Here is a 17,796-nt window from a genome sequence, read left to right as displayed (position 1 = left end):
AGCCCTGGGAGTAGAAAGTGGTCAAGACCCACTGCTGGTGGGACAGAGCCAGACTGATGAGAACCTGGGGGCTGGGCCAGGTTTTGTACCAATCAGTCCACCCTTCAGGTATAGGTACAAGGTGAGGCCCTGCCAGACACTGGGGGCCCATCTGCATAGGTTTAGTGACTCTGAGCTACCTGCCGTGGTCAAACATGGAGCCAGTCAAAATAAGAGAAGGATACACTCACAGGCAAAAATGCATTAGTGAACAGCGTTAACAATGGATAGAATGTAGTCTATGACTTAGCTTTCCAAGACTGTGGAAGAAAAGGATAAAGATGAGATGGCGAGAGATAATGATAGACACAGAGTGAAAATAGTAGAAATCCAACCTATGTATAACAAATATTCCTGAAAATGCTGGAACAAGAGGAGCAGCAATAATAATCACAGATGTAAGAGAAAAATATTTTCCTTAGTGTAAAAAACAAATCAAAATATTGATAGAAGGGACGCCTGAGTGGCTCAGTTCGTTAAGCCGCTGCCTTTGGCTCAGGTCATGATCCCAGGATCCTGGGATCGAGTCCCGCATCGGGCTCCTTGCTCAGTGAGGAGCCTGCTTCTCTCTCTGCCTCTGCCTGCCACTCTGCCTGCTTGTGTTCTCTCTCTCTCTCTGACAAATAAACAAATAAAATCTTTAAAAAAAATATTGATAGAAAAAATATCCATACTTAGATATAGCCTGAAAACCTAGCATAAAGAGAGTATTATATAAACATCCAGACCGAAAATAATAGTTTACCAGTAAAGGGGAAAACATAAGGCTAGGTTCAGTCTTTATTCACCAGCTCCAAATGGAGTAATGTCTCCTTCTCTAAAGAGGAAGCTTCATGATCTAAGCATACTATTCCAAGCCCTGCTAAGCAGCTTCCGCATTCCTGACTGTCAGAAACCGTGTGAAATATGAGTGTTTGCTTTAATCTCTGAAATCTGGGGGCAACATGTTAACAGCAGTGGATATGTAACACAGATTTGGGCGCCCCAAGGTAGGGGATGATGTAACAAAAGCTCAAGATGTGGGCGTGGCTTTGGAACCAGGCGGTGAGCTTTGAGAAGAATTTTAGTAGAAGCCTGAACTGCCTTGAAGAAAATGTTCATAGAAGCCTTCTGGGCTTTGATAAAGCTGTGGGTGAGGACTCGAAAGATGTGAATAAATGTTACTGGAAACTGGAGGAAGGAAGATTCTTGCTCTGGAGGGCCAGAACTTTAGCAACACTGGGGCCTGCAGTTACAGGGAAAGTGGAAAATGTACCCCATCCGCTGGAAGTGTTGAGAGTGCCTGCTTGCCTATGACGGCTTACCCTAGAATGCCAAAAGACAGGGAAGCTCAGGGAAACAGTGCTTAACATGGAGGAACTGAGACTTGCTGTGGTTTTGAAGATTCCCAAGTCCTCCCTACAGTAACTGTATTCATTTCTTGTGGCTGCTGTAACCAAGTACCGTGGTGGTAGCTCCTGGCAGCTGTGTCCCTTGGCTTGTCTTCTCATCATTCCAAGCTCTGCTTCTGTCACCTCATGGCATTCTTGAGTCTGTGTATCTCTGCCTTCCTTTCTTCCTTTGAGGAAACCTGTCCATTGTACTGGACTAAGTCTCACCCTACTCCAGTATGAACTCCTCTTAACTTGACTACACATGCAGAGACCCTGTTCCGCAAAAGATGGCGTTCACAGACCCTGGGGATTAGCGCTTCCATACATCTTTTTTGGAAGACATGCTCTTACCCAAAAGTACCACAGAAAATGGCTTTGGAGCAAAGATACCAGAGCACTCTCTGGAATGCACGGTCTGAAGATGTGAGTAAAATCCTTTCAGAGCTGAGAAAGATCAGAGAGGAGTCTTCAGTCAGGCAAGAGGCCCTCTGAAGAGATTAAGGGTATGCCTCACAGATCTTTTCAGTCAAGCTGCAGGGCTTCTAGGATGCTCCAGGGCATCATTCTCTAGCCTTCTCCATGCCCCAAAGACCCATCTCAAAGAGATTTGTGGATGTGGACTTTTTTGTCTAATGGGCTAACTGCCCCCCCCAAAAGATTCACAGAAGATGTATAAAGTTTTTAAGAAAATTATTTCAGCCACATTTTTTAACTCAGAGATAGCACACGATGAATAGAGCCTTAAGCCACCAAGCTTCTACAAGCCTGGAGCAGGCTGAGAAGACTACTCAGTCACAAACATGTGGCCCTTTCATGATAATGGGAAGATTCCTCAGAGGGAACAACTATGAGCCCAGAGGGTGGAGCCAAGGGCCATGGAGAATAAGAACTCCTGGACAGGAGTAGGACTAAATCTTAATTTTAAAAAAAAGTTTGACATTTGCTCAGCTGGATTTCAGAGTTTCTATGGATCACTGACCCCTTTATTCCTCCCATTTTCTTTCCTTTTGAGCAAGAATATGCATAGTGGTTATCCAGTCCTATCCCACTATTGTATGTTGGTCCTGTAGGGGACAGATGATCTCTCCCCCTTATAAGCCTTCAAATCAAAAGGAACTATACTTAAGGAATGACATCTGGGGAATGTAATCTGCATCCAGCCTAGGCTTAGATGATGGGACTCTGGAATTTGGATCACTGTAGTAATGAGATGAGATGTCCATGGACCTTGGAAAGAGATGAGGTTAGGCTGTGATAGAATCCAAGGTTGTCTTCAAGGATCCCTGCTTCCTGCTAGTCTCATCCTTTTATATACATTGTGCCAGGGCTAGTTGGCATAACCAGTAGAATGCAGCAGAAGTAATGGAATGTTTTCTGAGATTGCATTATAAAGACACTGTGGCTTCTGCCTTAGTTTCTGTCTCTCTGTCTCTCCCTCACTCTGGGGGAAGCCATGTCATGAACAGCCCATGTGGCAAAGAACTAAACTGTCTTGCCAAAAGGTATGTAAATGAGCATGGAAGTGTCTCCTCCAGCCCCATTCCAGTCTTAGAGATACTGGGGACCAGGACAGTCAACAACTAGACTTGAGAGCCTGAGCCGGAAGCACCCAAACGAGACGTGTCCAGATTCCCAACCCTCAGAAACCATGTCAGATACAAAAGTTATTTAAGATGCTAAATTTGGAGATAACTTGTTGCACAGTAATAGATAACTAATATAGCATCTGAAAGCAAAATCTGTTGAATAGTTTTGACTTTGATAGACATGTTTTTTGGAACAAAATTCAGAAGGAGATTATAATATCCTTGATCAGTGTTTCCATTTAATAAGATAAGATGGCATTCTTTCTGTGTCGATAAGAGCATGATTGTGCAATATTCTGATGCTTCTTGTTTTTCAGTTATTATAGACAGTGCCACAAGGAACATTCTTAACAGCCTGCAGTTTTCAGACTTTATATACTGCCACATTGTTCTCTACAAATGTTGAACCAGATTGTACTTCCCCATGCCCACATTTCTCTACACTCATTTTTCTAACACTTTATTTCTCCAACTTTCTAACCTTTTTTATCTTCAGGATTGGGGAGTCTGGCATCTTCTTTTTACTTTTTATTTACTTTACTAACATTAGAAAAATAAGTCCACTCTAAAATACCTACTTTTTATTCCCTTTTAAGCATGATATTAGATGTTTTCTGATACTAATTTTTCAGAACACTTTTTGCTTATAATTGTTCTCTGCAAGAGAACAAATTGCTCACTAGTATTGATTTTCTAAGTTTGAGAAAAAAAAACATTTGCACATATACGTGTACACACACACACACATATGTGTATTCTGAACATTAAAAAAACATTAGGCATGTGGTGTGGTGAAAAGATGTAAAAGTTTTAGAATCAGACAACTGTGTCTTACTGCTTCTGATCCTCTGCTTCTATATGTATATATTTGAGATAAGAAGAGTGGCATATTATGAACTTGTTGCAAGGATGGAATAAGGTAGAATATGTTAAAAAAAAAATCCCAGAAGAATCATTTATCATTTTTGAAAATGATAAACCTCACACTCATGTTATCTTAGTTGCTATCATTAATGTAACCATTTTCATGGGCAATTTAAAATTTGTTGAGCAGAACTGTTTTCTAGGGGTAGGCATGGGAAGACCAAAAAGATTATTAAGATAGTGCCTGCCTTGGGATAAGTTCCTTCGTTTTAGCCCAAGGCAAAATGAAATAAGTTAAGTGCTAAATTATGAAAAAAGCTACAAATGTAGAGGAAAAAATATTGACCTCTATATCTTCATTTGTATTTTTGGCTCAGCTGCTTTTTCAAATAGTTGTATGTTAACTTATATCTACCTATATTAATTTGGTATATGTTGAAATATAATGATCTGTTCAGCAATTTCAATATCTGATCCACATGGAGCTTGGACATGTCCAAAGGTGGGTCATTTCATTCAGAATGCCAAGATCTTGTAAAAATAACCATGTGATTTAGTCAGAATCTTTCGAAGGAGTAAAAACATGAGTGGGCTTCAGAAATCCGTTTTTCTTCTTAATTTTTCAGTAATGCTCTTTAATTTTCTTCAGCCGCACGTTTTATTTTAGAGTTATTTGGCCAACCCTTCTCCTCACATTAGATAGCCCATCTGCCTTTTACCCTGAAGCACAAGTGTTATGAGACTAGTAGTTCACATTCAGAGCTGGAGGGTCAAGACCACTAGTCCTCATGAAAGAGTAAGCCTGAACTATTGTCTGATAATGCTTTTCCCTCTTGTGTGTACCCAGAATTAAACTGAAAATGGGGCCAGGAACTATCCTCCAGTGTGCTGGTGGCCATGGAGGGAGACCAGCCCCATAGTTTCCCTCGAAGCCCCACTTCTCTAATTTTCCAAAATCATGCTGCAAATCTTGCTCGTTAAGATCACTGCATCATCTTCCCATTAGTAGGGAGAAAAAAATAAACCAATAAACAATGGCTTGGTTTTGAGGATATTCTATTAAGGACTTCTGTCTTTGTATGGAGAAAAGTCTATGGGAAATATAAACCCTTGGTAATCAATATATTTAACAAATGATTGTTTATTTCCAAGTGTGCATAACAAAAATTGGGCAGGTAAAAGGATGAGAATCCAGATGGAATGATAGTTCTAGTTAACTGAGGGCCGATTCACATTCTATCTCTTAGCACCCATAACCTACCTCTACCACACTAGTATTTCCCCCACTTAGGGGTATATAAGAATCACCTGGGGAACATTAATTTTAAAAATCTGATTCATGGTGCTCTACACCACACTGAAAGGCTGAGTCGAAAGGAAAAGGGAAGTGGTTTGCAAAAGAACATTATTAATCATCCTCAAAATCTAGGGGCAGTAAACTCATTTGGAAACAACTACCCTAAGTTATTTTTCCTTATTCAGAATTTGAGATTTGGGTGGAGAAGAATTGGTGAAGGCTGGAAATAAGGTTATCAGAGATGGGACTTTCTAGAACTTTCTGTCTGGAAAGCTATCTACACTTCTTATTGTTGTGGTCAATGTGTCAAATGACTCTGTGTGTGTGTGTGTGTGTGTGTGTGTGTGTGTGTGTGTGTGTGTGGCTTTAAAGCTCTTTAGATCATTAAAACATAATAAAGCCACAGTACTTCTTTAAAGACTATCTTTCTAACAGATGATGCCAGCTGTTTTGTTTGTTATAATTTTAAACTGATAACATCTTTACTCAGGTCACGAGGTGGGGTTTTGAAATCTTCTCTGAGTTCTTATCTGTGAAAAATGAGAGCTGAGTTGGTCATTGAATGGCACACATGGCACATGCTGGAGATAGGGCTGCCATAATCGCCATCATTTGGGAACTACAAGAGTTCATTGGATACCTGGTAGATCCAGAGAGGGTCTTGGAAATGCCTTTGTCAACAAACCCAGAGACAGGAAAAACTGTGCTGCTTTGCTTGTACCTCTCTAAGAGTTTGAGGGTGGAGACAGGAACAGAGGGTAAAAGCAGCTGGGTTGTATTTGTTACATTTTTTAAAGCCAAAACAGTGGCCTGAATAGCAGATGTTTTACTAAAGATCTCATGGCACAGAAATGCCAAGAGCTTTGTTCCAGAGGCAGATCTTCAAAGATAGGAAACAGGATTAGAAACTAGATTTCCTGAGTTCCTTCTTTGCATCGATATTGATGCATCTTCTTACTCCTATGGTCAAGTTGGATTGGGAAAATGATCAAACGACCAGGACAATCTGATGGAGAGGCCTTTCTATCTTCGGAATATGGATGCTGCCTATGCAAAGGTCACCTCTGCAAAACAGTGGCTCCCTCTCTGTTGACTGGTACTTGAAATTCCTTTTGTGAGGAACATGCTCCCATTTCCCATTCCAATTTTGGGAACATATACACTAAGATAAGGCTTAAAGTCCTGCAACTCCACAGAAAAGGAAAGGGTCACCGACTGCCACTTCACAGTACACGGTGACTGAGGAAGTGGTGGATGTTGGTCTGGAGAAACCCTAGAATGGACAGGCAGCAAGATCTGAGGCTGACTGTGCCTGCTTCATGGGGGTACAGTGCTCCCAGTCCTTAGCTCAGCACTTTCTTCTTTGCTGTTGCTGGTCATAGGAAATGTTTCTGTTCTGTGATGTTTTCCTCTCATACTTTCTTCTCCACCCTATAGCAACCCAATTGAATTTTCTCTTTTCCCCTCACTTCTGACTTTCTTTACCTTTCTCTTACAGAGAGAATGCTAAATTCTCTTCCTATGGAAACCTATTATAGGGAGGGAATGAAAAGGAAAGAAGTGAAGTGAAGAGAAAGGAAAGGAAAAGGAAATAGTATTCCTGATTACTACATGGAGGGCACAATAATTTTCTTTGGGGTGTGAGAGCTAGCCTTCCCTCTTTCCTATTTGTAACTTCTTTCTCTGAGAAAGTGAGAAACTGGCTTTCATTGTTTCTTATTTGTTTACTTGTTTGATCTTCCCTGGGGTACACAGTAAGTAGTTTACAGATAGGCAGCCTGAGGATGAAGAAGTTTAGTGCTTTCTTCAAGGTAACACAGTTACCAATACCAAAGATTTGACTGATATTTGATTACTCAAATATTCTATTTTTCCTCAAACTTTTACCCACTATTTTTAATATCCATTTATGAATCTTTCTAGAAACAATACTATGGTGTTTGCCTAGTGGGGATTTTCTCTTACCCTCATCTCAATTACGTTAGTTAATTAGAACCAAGAGCTATATCTTCTCCTGCAACTACTTAATTATTCAATTAATTATTATATCAGTGTGGATTCACAGATATTTATTCTATGTTTGGGCTACAATTCAATACTATCATTTATTTTCTTGCTCAGACTATTCCATTTTTGGCCATTGAGAACTCCTTCAGGTTACTCTCTACGTCCCTTTGATAGGTCTCTATTCTTTTTTTTTTTTTTTTTTTTTTTTTGGTAAGCATTTCCTTATTTTCTGATACCACAAAATGTATCATATCTTCTATTTTCCTGCCAGACCTACAATCATTTTCCCAAGAATCCCTGCTTCCTTTTATTGGAAAATGGTGTTTAAAAGCCAATATTGGGTTGCTGGGTGTGCTAATAATTGCTGGAGTGTCACCACTTCTAGCTGTTCTAAGCTAGGAAATAAGTGTATGTTTACTAACTGCCACATTCTCATGCGGACCTGTATGTGTGTATATTAGAAACCACCAGTTTATACTGGTAGCTCTGATTCCAACCCAAAGCCACAACGTTCATTCTAGCCTTCCCTCTATTTTTCCCTATTTTTAACTTCTTTCTCTGAGAAAGTGAGAAACTGGCTTTCATTGTTTATTATTTGTTTACTTATTTGATCTTCCCTGGGGTACACAGTAAGTAGTTTCAGAATTGCTAACCCATACCTCTGTGAAAAAGACATTTACTAACTAGGATATTATTCTTTTGGCTTGTAATATTTAATCAAAGTAGTATTTCTAAAGTTACTTTTATTTTGGTTCCTTTTCCACACCCTTTAGTGAGATTGTGTTATTTATTTGTAACATAAGTTCATTTGTTCCTAATTGTTTCTGCTTTGGGATCTCACTACATACTATTTGTTTTTTGCCTATTCGTGGTTTGACTATGTAAAACACTACTAAGTTTCTTGGACTTAAAGCTTTTAGAAATGTATACTCATCCCTATTTCTATTTCTTCCTTTTTTTCCCCTCTAAATACCTGTAGGTGTCCTTTACTTAAATTTAGTTTTTGGCTTCTCTTTCCTTTATTTCTTTCACCCAAATAAGCAGGAACACGTGTAATTTTCTTATATTGCTTTCTCTGTTACATGAAGGATAGCATGCCACATATACTCCTCTGTCCTTTTTTCCCCACTTAACGGTAGTATGTTTTGGGAATTACTTTATATTACTTCATAAAGCTCTATCTCATTTTAATTTTTTAATTTTAATGCTAATGTTTTAATGTTTAATTTTAATTTTAGTGTTCAGTTAGCTAACATACAATACATCGTAAGTTTATGTTGTAGTGTTCAACGATTCATTAGTTGCATATAACATTTTTTTAAGTAGCACCAGAATAATACACTGTGGATGTGCCATAGCCTACTTCATTAACCTCTTTCTAATACATGGACAATTATCTTCCTCTCAATAACTTGCAGCCAGAAATAATGCTACGTGAATAACCTTACACATATAAATTTTAGTATTACTTAATGTGTATCTTCAGGGCTGATTTCAAATTTGACTGCTGGGTCCAAAGTAAGTGAATATGTAGTGTGGCTAGGTATTGTCAAATTCTGCTTCTTGTACCAGTTTACATCCCCATCCTGCCCCCACCACCATTGTTTGTTTTTTCACAACCTCATCAACAGAACATACTCTTATACCTTTTTTTTCCCCCCAACATGATAGATAAGAAATGGTTTCTCTGTGTTGGTCTTGCTGTTCTCCAACTGTGAGAGAGCTTGAACAGTTTTTCATGAGTGTGGGGCCAGTTTAACATATTTATCATGTATTGTCTATTCATATCATTTTCCATTTATCCATAGGGCTTTTGGTATTTTGTCCTTCCATTTTTAAGAATGTTTTCTATATTAAGGCTCTTAACTCTTTGTCATATTGCAGTTTTTCCCCCAGTTTATCACCTGTTCTTTTGACTTTGCTTATGGTGATTTTTACTATGCAAAATAAATAAATAAATAAAAATTTAACTCTTATGTAGTTAAATGTAATAATATTTGCTGTTTTTGTTTTTGGATTTTAACTGACAGAAAGCCATTCCCTGCTTTTAGGTTAAAAGGAAAGTGATCACATGGAAACCTCAATCTTAATGTCATTAGGAATCCAGCAGATGGGATTTGGGACTATCAAAAAACTGGAAGTTGAAGGGGGGGGGGAGTAACAGAAAGGGCAACTTCACAATATGTGTATGACATTACTCAAATCATTAACTCATATATGAAATATGCATGGATGGACAAGATGCCAAAGAGGTCCAGGGATTTTTAATTTGGAAGGTTTAAAGAGCTGAACAAAAATTCAACTGTTGCCTGCTACATGGGAAGCAGAATTTGTAGTTTGAATCCTGCCAAGTTACATGGGTAAAGTCAACTCAAAGGCTTTCCACTGAAGCCCCAGCAGGGCTATCCCTTATGTATAAAACTATGTCCCAGGAAAAAGAATTTATCCAAGGACTAAAGGTAAAATTAAAACAAAGAAAAGGCAAAACCAGAAAGATTCTTCCGAACAAAGTATGAAACACCCTCTACAAATTCAAGTTTATCTGCTTGTGAGTTAACTGGGAAAAAAATTCAACACTCTTTAGATGAAGATAATAGGATCCAGAATGAGTATTCTTTAAAGTGTCCAATATACAATAAAATGTTGTCATACATGTGAAGAAATAGGAACATATAATGCATAATCAAGAGAAAAACCAGTCAATAGAAAAAGAAATAAAATAACCTAGATGTTGAAATTAGAAGAAAAGGGTTTTTGAAAACATAATGAATGTAATAAAGAGTGAACAAAATAGGGGTGCCTGGCTGGCTCAGTCTGTTAAGCATCTGACTCTTGATTTTGGCTCTGGCCATGATTTCCAGGTCATGAGATGGAGCCTCATGTCAGGCTCCACACTCAGCATGGAGCCTGCTTGAAATTCTCTCTCTCCCTCTCCCTCTGCCTCTGCCCCTCCTCCGGGCCATGCTCTATCTCTCTCAAACAAATCTTTTTTAAACAAAAGTATAGGTAAATATTAGTGACACTTTTCCTTTGTATCTTAAACTTTTCATAATTAAATTAGCTGTTTAAAGCAAAACTAATTATGATTATTTAGTGTTTTTAAAGTACATAAAAGTATATGCCATATATTGTCATATGGCAAGAATAACACAAAAGATGAGAAGTAGTAAACATGGAATTATACTATTATACATGAAGTGTTATTAGTTAAAGGTAGACTATTATAAGTAAAGAATATATATTCTAGTAGAGAAGCTAGACTGAGGCAAAAACAAAACTTTTTAGTTAATCCAGAAGAAGTCATGGAAAGAACAACAAAAATTAAAGACCTAAGGAGATAGTCTACAAGTAGACTTATGCCCAACACTGTCTAATAACGTGTAAATGGACTGAACACTCCAATTAAAAGGCAAACATTGTCACAGAGGGTTAGAAATAAACAAGTTCCATTTATATGCTTTAAAGGTAAAGACATAAGAAAAAGATATAGCAAGCAGCTAGAACATAAGAGAGCCTATATTAATATCAGATAAAACAAACTTTAAGACAAAGACTATTACTAAGGATAAAGAAGGTTATTTCATGGTGATTTAAAGGTCACTTCGTCAAGAAGAGACAACAGGGGCACTTGGGTGGCTCAGTTGGTTACGTGTCCGATTCTTGGTTTTAGCTCAGGTCATGATCCTCAGGGTTATGAGGCTCAGCCCTACATTGGGCTCCTTACTAGGTGTGGAGCCTGCTTAAGATTGTCTCTCTGCCTCTCCCTCTTCCTCTCCCCATGCCCCACCACCCAGCTGTTGATTTCTCTCTCTCTAAAAGAGAGAGAGAGAGAGGATAACCAGAAATAGATATACACCATTAAAATATTTGAAGCAGAAATTGACAGAACTCAAAGGAGGAGTAGGGAAATCCCGTAATTGATGAAACAAGTAGACAGAAATTCAGTATGGCTACAAAAATATGAACAACACTATCATCCAATCTGACCTATTTAGCATTTATAGACATTTATTGAAAACTAGACCCAGAGACTAGAGTGCTATCCATAAGGCAGCTCTCAATAATATCAGTCAATAATTTTTAAAGATATTTATTTATTTATTTGGGGGAAGAGGGGAGAGAGAGAGGGGAGTGCATGAATGGGGGAGAGAGACAGAGGGAGAAAGGGAAGCAGACTCCTTGCTGAGGTGAGGAGTCCAATGTCTCCCAATCCCATGACCCTAAGATCATGACCTGAGTCACCCTGGCACCCCTCAGTCAATAAATTTTTTAAAAGATTGAAATAATACAGTGTTTTTTCTATCAGCAATGGCATTAAATTAGAGATCAATAACAAAAAGATATCTGGAAAATCTCCCAAATATATGAACATTAAGGAACACATTTCTAAATAATCTGTGAATCAAAGAGAGAATTATTATGGTAATTAGAAAATATTTCAAACCAAATGGTAATGAAAACACAACATAACAAATTTTGTAGGTTGTAGTAAAATTTCCTTACAGGGACATTTATACCTTGAATTGCTTATCTTAGAAAATAAAAAAGATCTTAAGTAAATGAAGTAAGCTTCTACCTTAAGAAGTTAGAAAAAGAACAAAATAAGTAGAATAAAGGTGATAACAAAGATTAAGAAGACAATTAACATAGTGAAAACAAACTATATAGAAAATCAAGAAATCTGAAATTAGGGGGTTCTGGGTGGGTCAGTGGGTTAAGCTTCTGCCTTCCACTCAGGTCATGATCCAGGGTCCTGGGATCAAGCCCTGCATTGGGCTCTCTGCTCAGCAGGGAGCCTGCTGCGCCCCCTGCCTCTCTGCCTACTTGTGATCTCTTTCTGTCAAATAAATAAATAAAATCTTTAAAAAAAAAATCTGAAAATGTCTTCTTTAAAATAATTGATAAAATTGATTAATCCATAGCAGGATTGATCAAGAGAAAAAGATTAAACACTAACAATATTAAGAATGAAAGAAGAGACATTGCAAAATACAAGACAGATGTTAAAAATACAAAAAAGGGAATATCATGAACAATTTTATGCAAATAAATTCAAGAACTTAGAACAAATTCCTGGAAAAATACAACTTTCAAAAGCAAGCAAAAAATGGAAGATCTAAAAATATCTATTAAATGAATTTAATTTGTAATGGAAATATTCCACAAAGAGAACTCTAGGTCCAGATGGTTCTTCTGTTGAATCCTATCAGAATCTAAAGATTAAAAAAATACCATTCTTACACAGAACTCTTTCAAAAACAATGACTGATGATACCAAGAATAATGAGTACATTACAAAAAACTAAATCAATATTCTTCATGAATACAGGTAGATATGTATAATAAAATGTTAATGATTAAATCCAGCAATATGTAAAAAAGGAAAATACATCACTAAGTGATATTTATTCCAGCAATGCAGGGTTTATTTAACATCTAAATGTGTTTTGTCAATGAAGATTGTAATATTGACAAAATAAAGGAGAAATATTGCATGATCATATAGTGCTGAAAAGAATTTTGGTAATATCCAACATGAGTTCATGCTAAAAAGTCTTAGCAAATTAGGGATAGAAAGTGGTTTCTTCTTTTGAAAGAGCATATTTGTAGTAAACCTATAGTTGACATCATAGCTAATGGAGATATATTGCACATTTTCCTTCATAAGATAGAGAACAAGATAAGAATGTTCACTTTTATCACTTCCGTTTGACATTACACTGGATATTCTAAGGCAGGGAAAAGAAATAAATGACAAAGATTATAAAGGAAGAAATAAGTCTATCTTAATTTCCAGATGAAATTATTGTTTACATAGAAAATATGAAAGAACTTACAAAAAAAGAGAGAAAAACCCCAAATCCTACCAGAACTAATAAATCGATATGAGGTTATAGGATGTAACTCAATATGCATAATAAATATCTTTCTTATATACCATCATTAAAAATTGGAAAACAAAATGTAAAAAGTGAAATATACAATATCATTAAAAAATGAATTCTTATGAATACATTTAACAAGAAAAATTCAAGCAATGCAAGAGCTGTATCTTGAAAACTAGAAACATTGCAGAAGGTAATTAAAGCCTAAATAAATGCAAAAGTATATGTGTGTACATGGAAAAACTCAATATTGCTATGATTTACTTTCTCCTGAAATTGGTCTATAGATTCAACACCACCTCAAATGTCTCAGCAGGAACTTTTGTAGAAACTCACAAGCTGATGTGACAATTCATACAGAAATACAAATGGCCTAAAATAGCCAAAACGACTATGAGAAAGTTGAAGAAATATGGAGGCCTGACATGACCCGATTTCAAAGTTTCTGCTAATTCTCCAGTTACCCAGACAGTATGGGTTTGGTGTCAGGACAAATAAACAGATCGACGGAACACTGGAGAGTCCAGAAACTGACCCACACATACATGTTAATTTGATTTTTTACAAGGGTACAAAGGAAATTAAGTAATGAAAATGTAATCTTTTCAACAAATTGTACAGGAAACTAGATATCTGAGTGGAAACTAGATATCTGAGTGGGGGGGAAAAATGAGCCTTGACTTACTCCCTGTATAATGCACAAAAATTAATTTGAGATTGATCATAGACTCTAAGTAGAAGTGCAAACTATAAAACTTGCAAAGGGGAAAAGCATAGGATATTTCTGTGTAATTGAGTATTAGATATTTCTGTTGGAATTAGAGTAAACCAAGAATTCTTAGAAAGGAGGTAAGAAGCACCGACCGTTAATTAAATATGAATTGACTGGATTTTTTTTTCAAAATTAAAAATTTGTAAGAAAAGAAGAAAGCAAACCTTCATAACCTTGGAGAAATTATTTGCAATACATGTATCTGACAAAAGGCTTTTTTAACCTAGGGGTGCGTGGGTGGCTCAGTCGGTTAAGCATCTGCCTTCAGCTCGAGTCATGATAACCAGGTCCTGGGATCCAGCACCACATCGGGCTCCTGGCTCAGGGGCAAGTCTACTTCTCCTTCCACCTCTCCTCCTGCTTGTGATTTCACTTTCTCTCTCTCTCTCTCTCATGAATAAATCTTTAAGAAAAAAAAAAAAACTTTTATTCAGAATGCATAAAGAACTACAACTCAATAATGTAAAGACACAATCCAAAAAAAAAAAAAAATGTACACAGAAGACTTGAAAAGACACTTCAGAAAAGAAGATAAAAGAATGGTAATGAGCCCATGAAACCTTGCTCAACCATATTAGTCATCAGGGAAATAGAAATTAAAACCACAGTGAAATACCACGCCACCCACTGAAATGGGTTGAACTAGAGCCAACTGATGACTCTCGATCCTGATGACAGTGTGGAACAACGAGAAAGTGCATTGCTGTTGTAGCATAAAAGGGCAGTGACAGAAAGCTTGGCATTTCCTTATAAGGTTAAATACACACCTAGCCCAAGACCAGCAATTCCGTCCCTAGGTATTTACCCAAAAGAGATGAAAGACAGCTCACAAGAAGATTTGTACAACAACGTTTACAGCAGTTTTATCAATAGCAACCCCAAATTGGAAACAACCCAGATGTTCATCAGCATGAGAATTGAATAAACCAGTTGTGGTATATTCATACAGTGGGATTCTGCTCAGCAAAATAAGAGAGATAAACCACCATTCACATGCAACAACAAGTGAATTTATAGATGTTATGTTCAGTTAAAGAATCCTGCCATGAAGGAGTTAATAATATGATTTATGCATATAGCATTCATTTAATAAGGGGCAAAGGTAGTTGACGGTGTTATGGGGATCACAGATCTGGAGGGTATGGTGTTGACTGGGAGGGAGTAGAAAGCGGGAAATTTCTGTTTCTTTGTCCAGGTGGTTACAGAGGTGTATACACACACTGTTGGAAATCATCAAGACATGGGGCACCTGGGTGGCTCAGTGGGTTAAGCTCAGGTCATGATATCAGGGTCCTGGGATTGAGCCCCACATTGAGCTCTCTGCTCAGCAGGGAGCCTGCTTCCCTTCCTCTCTCTCTGCCTGCCTCTCTGCCTACTCGTGATCTCTCTCTCTCTGTCAAATAAATAAAACCTTAAAAAAAAAAAAAAAAAAAAAATCATCAAGATGTAAACTTATGATTTATGCATGTGATACATCTGGCTGTATGCATTTTATACCTCAGTTAAAACATTTAAAGATAGAATTTAAACAGTGCCTTCTGGCATTGAGATGGGCTGTTCCTGGTACGTGCATTTCATCATCTGTTCATATGAAGCTGGAAACTTAGCAGCTTCCAACAGGAGGCCTCAGCTGCTGAATCTTGGTATTCTAATTGAGGGAAAGAAGAAACAGCTAATGCCAACAATTATCATGTGTCAGTTTTATGCTAGACACCTTTCAATGCCATACCAAAACACAGAGGTAGGTGCCCGGCTAGCTAGCAGCATGGAATCTAGAAAGCGTGGTGACAGATGATGGGTTTTGATCTAGGCCAGTGGCCAGGATCGCAGGCATCTGACAAAAGGTAAGCTGTTGAGAGCTAGTTCTGGAGGCAGGTGGATACGCCTTAGAGGTTCTGAACCTTCTATCCAGGGATCTTGAGTTCTGGGAAGCTGGACCACAGGAAGCAGGGCCCTGACTAAGATGGAAAGCCCAGTCACGGACATACGGGCAAGTCACCCAGACAGGACAAAGGGACAAGTCAGAACTTAAGTTCAGAGAAAGTCAAATCTCTGGGGACATGTGGCAAACTCTGGGCTCATTTTTGAAGAGTACAGTACAGCTTTCTGTGCCAATAATGCTCTTGCAAACGTGGTAGACGTTCCTAAAACCCTCTGGACTTTGTGCAAGAAGTGTGGCAAGCACTAACCCCACAAAGTGACACAGTACAAGAAAGGGAAGGATTCTCTTTATTCGCAGGGAAAGTGGCATTATGACAGGAAGCAGGGTGGCTGTGTTGGGCAGATGAAGCCCATTTTCTGGAAAAAGGCTAAAACTACAAAGATTGTGCTGAGGCTTGAATGTGTTAAGCCCAATTGCAGATCTCAGAGAATGCTGGCCATTAAGAGAGGCAAACATATTGAACTGGGAGGAGATAAGAAAAGAAAGAGCAAGTGATTCCATTCTAAGCTTCGTGTTTTGTTATATTACGAAGACAATAAAATCTTGAGGTTATGTTCACTTCAAAAAAAAAAAAGAGCATAGCACAGAAATTACATTTTTGTAGTTGATGGCACACTGATTACTAGTGAATTTGACTTGGGTGTAAGTGGTTGAATACTGAACAGCAGTTTCTTTTACAATTTTGTCTAGGGTGGTTTTTTTCTAGTTTTGTGAACATCCTGTAAATTTAAGGTCCACAATGTGATGATTTGATACACATATATATTGTGAAATTATTACTATAATAGTGTTAATTAACACGCATATTGCCTTATATGAGTAGATTTTTGCTGGGGGGGGCAGGATATGAGATATATAAGGTCCAGTCCTTTAGCTAGCAGCTTTTAAACATGTAATGCAGTATTGTTAACTGTTGCCACTATGCTGTGCATTGGATCTCCAGAACTTACTCATCTTATACCTGAGAGTTGGTACCCTGTGACCATCTTCACCCATTTCTTCCACCCAACTCCTGGCAGCCACCATTTACTCTGTTTCTGTGACTTCAGCTTTTTTATATTCCACATAAAAATAAGTTCATATAGTATCTGTCTTTCTTTCTTTGACTTATTTTACTTAGCCCACAAGGTCCATCCATGTTGCCAATTGGCCGGATTTCCTTCTTTTTCACCGCTGAATAATTTTCCATTGTTTCTATATGCACATCTTGATCCATTCCTTCAGACACACACACATAGGTTGCTTCCATGTCTTGGCTTGTGTGAATAATACTGCAATGAACATAGGAGTCCAGATAGTGATTTCATTACTTTCTAATGCATCCCAGAAGTGGGATTGCTGGATGATGTGGTAGTTCCATTTTTAATTTCTTGAAGACCCTCCATACTATTTTCTGTAGTGGCTGTACCAATTTACATTCCCACCAATAGTGCACAGTGATTCCCTTTTCTCGCCAACACTTACTATCTCTTGTCTTTCTGACACTAACCATTCTGACAGGTGTGAGGTAATATCTCATTGTCATTTTGATTTGCATTTCCCCGGTGCTTAATGACACTGAACATCTTTTCATGTGTCTGTTGCCCATTGGTCTGTCTTCCTTGGGAAAATGTCTATTGAGGTCCTCTGCCTATTTATTAAACAGGCAGAATTTTTTTTAATTAATAAGTTGTATGGGTTCCTTATATATTTTGGATATTAACACCTCATCACATAGATGGTTTGCAAATATTTTCTCCCATTCCATAGATTGTCAGTTCATTTTGTTGTTGTTGTTTGTGCAGAAGCTTTTTAATTTAATGTAGTTCCACTTGTCTGTTTTTGTTTTTGTTGCCTGTGTTTTGATATCATATCCAAAAAATCATTACCAAGACCAATGTCAAAGAGATTTTTCCTTATGTTTTCTTCTAGCTGTTCTGTGTTTTCAGGTCTTATATTTGAGTCTTGATTCCATTTTGAGTTAATTTTGGGAGTTGTGTAAGAGAAGTAAGAAGTAAGAAGAATTGATTCTTCTCTCTGTGGTTATCCAGT

The 17,796-nt window shown here is 37.7% G+C and overlaps 1 protein-coding gene and 1 pseudogene across 3 annotated transcripts in view; both read left to right on the top strand.

Moving 5' to 3' along the window:
* The window catches only part of ACOXL (acyl-CoA oxidase like), a 350,659-nt gene that overhangs the window by 248,357 nt on the left and 84,506 nt on the right, over nt 1-17,796 (top strand). The window lies entirely within an intron of this gene.
* LOC106003625 lies at nt 14,941-16,839 on the top strand (annotated as a pseudogene).

The sequence above is a fragment of the Mustela putorius genome, unplaced genomic scaffold, assembly GCF_011764305.1.
Source record: "Mustela putorius furo isolate JIRA1106 unplaced genomic scaffold, ASM1176430v1.1 tig00000281_pilon_pilon_pilon, whole genome shotgun sequence".
In the NCBI taxonomy this organism is placed as follows: Eukaryota; Metazoa; Chordata; class Mammalia; order Carnivora; family Mustelidae; genus Mustela; species Mustela putorius.
This window is presented reverse-complemented; position numbering and strand designations above follow the sequence as displayed.